Genomic DNA, 4,281 nt, shown 5'->3' on the forward strand with positions numbered 1-4,281 from the left:
TAATTAAATGAGATAATGATCAGCAAGGTGCCAGCACATTGTAAGTACTTGATTCAGTTCTGCTACTAATTTTACTATGACAAATAGTCTAGGATGTGTTCCTTCCTCTCTATTTTATTGTAAACGCTCATTTTAAGCTCTTATCATTTTTTGAGTTAACAGTTACTGATGTCTAATTTTATCTCACTTCCAGATTTCCCTCTCTCTACCTGGTCCTGCAGGGTTCTGCCAGACTTGACTTCCTTAAACACCATGTAACTCTCCAGCTCAGAATCCACAACGGCTCCCTAATACCTATGGCTTCCAATACACACTCCTCTGGGCAGCTCCCAAGGCCCTCAGGAACTCACCCTGCACAGTGTCTGTCCAGGTGTTGTGTTGTGATTGAGGGCCCTGGGGCTCCACCATCTTCTAATTGTGTAAACTTAGGTTAGTGTGTGCCTTTGGACATTTCAAAATGTAAACCCCCTTCACTCTCAAGACATCTCTCCCTCCCTGCCTCCCTCCCAAGACGGCTTCTGAATGTAGTGGGAGCTTTTTTATCCTTAAAGGAGCAGGGGCACAGACCTCTGGCTCCTCTCTGATCTTGGATGTCCTCGTCTGGTCCCACGGTGCGCTCTGTTGGTCTGCTGAGGTTCACACGGTCCCAGGCTGTTCTCTGAATCTCTGCTGGTCTGCTTCTTTCCTCTGCTGAAATCCGTGGCCCCGACCTTGTAGCTTCCCTTAGTCTGACCCCAAGCCCCTGCTGGTCTCCTGGGTATTTCACTACTCTGGTGTTGTGCTGGTTATGAAGAAACTTCCGGTTCCATTAAATGCCACGCACAGGCTGGGGGAAACTGTGGTGCTATTTCAGATCCTCACAGCCCTTAGCTATGGCTAAACTACCTGTTGGTGGGGGCGGGCCCATATAGCCCTGGCCCTAAGCTGAATATGGAGTTTCCCTGGGGTGGTTACAATTTTCCCAGGCTTTGCCCTGAGAATTGAGAAGAAAGCCCCTGCATTGGGAGCTGCCTAAATCCAACCAATGTTTCTACCACCCTTTATGCCTCCTCTCCTTAGTTCTGACCCCAAGGTAGAGTTGGGAGGGTGTGAAGATACTCAGATGTCAAATCTCATCATATTTTCTCCTTTTCTCTCACTTCCAGGACCAGAGGGCCTTCATCTCCCTTTCCATTTAGAAGGTCCTTCTCTTATGTTTTATCTCCATATTTTGTACTCCAGCCTCATGGCCTAGGGTTAAAGGCTAAGTGACCTAAGGGAACCAAATAGGAATCATCAAGAAGAGAAAATGTGTTGGGAAGCATTCCAAAGGCATCATCACAATTGTACCTGGGAAGCCCCTACGTCTCACCTCTGTTCGTCTATATTCTACCCTTCCTTTCCTTACGAGGCATTTATCTCACATTATCCTTGATGCATTCTTTACTCCTTCCCATGTCAGTCAAAACCCATCTTTCCAAGAATCACCTATGCAGCTGTGTCACTCTCTCAAACTCTTTATCTGATTTCTCAAGGATGGTCTGTGAGTCTCTGAATATTACACTGTTCTAATTGTTCTCCAGTTGCTTCGTGTGCATTCATTTTTTTATATTGTAAGCTTCCTGGGGAGAAGTGACCACATTTCCTCCCATAAGCTCCAGCACGGTGTTAAACAGCCATTATGTATCGGACTCACTGGGGACAGACTACTCATGGGGGGTTGTAGGCTATCCCTCCTTCCCTTTGTCATGTCCTGGGCTGACACTTATTGAGCGCTTATTGTGTGCTCCACAATGTGCTAAAATGCTCTATTTATATTGTCTTATAAAATTCTCTCATCAACTTTTTTTTTTAATTTATTTATTGGCTGCGTTGGGTCTTCATTGCTGCGCACGGGCTTTCTCTAGTTGATGCGAGCGGGGGCTACCCTTCACTGTGGTGCGTGGGCTCCTCATTGTAGTGGCTCCTCTTGTTACAGAGCACGGGCTCCAGGTGTGTGAGCTTCAATAGTTGTGGGACACAGGCTCCATAGTTGTGGCTCAAGGGCTCCAGAGCACAGGCTCAATAGTTGTGGCGCGTGGGCTTAGTTGCTCTGTGACATGTGTAATCTTCCCAGAGCAGGGCTCGAACCCGTGTCGCCTGCATTGGCAGGCAGGTTCTGAACCACTGTACCACCTAGGAAGTCCTCTCATCAAGTTTTGATATGGGTTATTATATCATTATTATACCACCCATTTTGCAGATGTGGGAACTGAGGTTTAGAGAAGTTAAGTACTTTCCCAAGGTCACATGATAGTAAGGAAGAAAGGCAGGATTCAAACCCAGGTCCGTCTGACTCCAAATCCCATGTACTTAAACTGCACAGTTGCCATTGGCTCAGTTGTCCAGCATGAATTTTTGTCACATCTGGTTAGTTCTTCAGGATGAGAGAATATTAATTCAGGCTGCCAATGAATACACATTTGCTGGGCTCCTCAGGTTTATATTTTACTTCTCTTCTACCTTGGGTAGTAGTACTTTGGTTCTTCACCTGTGCACTCTTTTCCTCAGGTCTCCCCAGAGCTGATGTTGTAGACCATATTTCTCATCTTATAAAAAAAATGACATGAATAAAACTATATACCTTAGTTTCATAATCTTAGTAACCTTAGGGACTTGAAGTGATTCTTATCAGATGTAGCAGAAGGCACTCACTCATCAAAGAGGAGATTCATCAACACCAGCTGAACAAGAGTGTGCACAAGAACTATTAGTCACTTGATTCTATCCCCCTGAAGTTAACTTTCTTTGTGGTTGTGAAAATTTTTTATTCAGAACTTATAAAAAGCCATGCAGTGTGACCCCAACATGGTTAGAAAGTCCTAGAAAATGTTTAAATGTAGCAGATCTTGCTTTTTAAAATATTTCCATAATAAGCATATACACAATACATAGCAACAATAAGGGTTTGTTTTTAATCCATGGCCTTTTTAAAAATTGAAGTATAGTTGACTTACAATGTTGTGTTAGTTTCTGGTGTAGAGCAAAGTGATTCAGTTATACGTATATATACATATTCTTTTTCATATTCTTTTCCATTATGGTTTATTATAGGATATTGAATATAGTTCCCTGTGCTACACAGCAGGACCTTGTCATTTATTTTATTTTTTAAATTTAATTTTTATTTTATATTAGAGTATAATTGATTTACAATGTTGTGTTAGTTTCAGCAAACTAATGTGTACTGCAGAGTGATTGGTATCTCTTTTATGTTTAGTAGTTTGTATCTGCTAATCCCAAACTCCTAATTTATCCCTCCCCCACTTTTCCCTTTGGTAACCATATGTTTGTTTTCTCTGTGAGTCTGTTTCTGTTTTGTAAATAAGTTCATTTTATCAGTAACAATAAGGGTTTTTTAATGAACTGTTGGCTAAACCATACCAGGATATGGAAACTTCGATGCTGTGTGCTCTAGACGAGCTGACACTGCTGTGAGTCTAGGTCATCAGCTCGATCCCAAAGTGGCCACAAGCAAATCTTACCCAAACTGCAAACTCAAAGGAAATTGGGCCAGAGGGTAAGTTGCAGGTTCAAGTCACTATGAGGTGGATCTTCTTTGTAGTTAAGATGTTGTTAACATGTTGGTCTTCTACCAAAATAAGAAAAAAAATTCACTGTCTCTGTGGTTACTTATCTCTGTCACTACCCACCAGATGTCTGAGTGGAAGGTGGGGGAAGCAGCAGGACTAAGAGAGGGGTTCCCGAAAGCAGGCATTTATAATCACAGCTGTGTTGTAAAGGTTCTGGCTGATTCTCTCTGCACTTATGACCAAGGGCACAGGTTTGCATGACAGGCTTGCATTTGGGGTGTCACTATATTATTTTTCACTAATGCTACTCTGTTCTGCCCCAGGAAGCCAGTGGCACAGGATATATTATATTAAAAAGGTATGGGAAAGGTCTGGCTCCAAGACATTAAACCCTGACAATGAAAGATCCTTGTTCACTTCCAGTGTTGATAGTGTGCCAGGGGCTGGGAATACAATGGTGAATAAGCTATTATCCCTGCTCTCAAGGAGCTTCAATCTAGTGAGAAGACAGACGAGAGAACAGATTATAACACAATACGGATGATAGTTACAAGATGCTATGGCAGCACAGAAGGGTAACCCACCCCAGCCTGAAAGGGTGGAGGGATTCAAACCAGGGAATGCTTTCCAAAAATTAGCCTTGAGTCAAGTAGGAGTGGTATGAACAAAGTTGGGGTAGTGAGATTGAGAGTAAGGTAAGAGAGGCAGTATTGAGTCTCAGCAGGGAGAA

Source organism: Hippopotamus amphibius, chromosome 2 (assembly GCF_030028045.1).
Source record: "Hippopotamus amphibius kiboko isolate mHipAmp2 chromosome 2, mHipAmp2.hap2, whole genome shotgun sequence".
In the NCBI taxonomy this organism is placed as follows: domain Eukaryota; kingdom Metazoa; phylum Chordata; class Mammalia; order Artiodactyla; family Hippopotamidae; genus Hippopotamus; species Hippopotamus amphibius.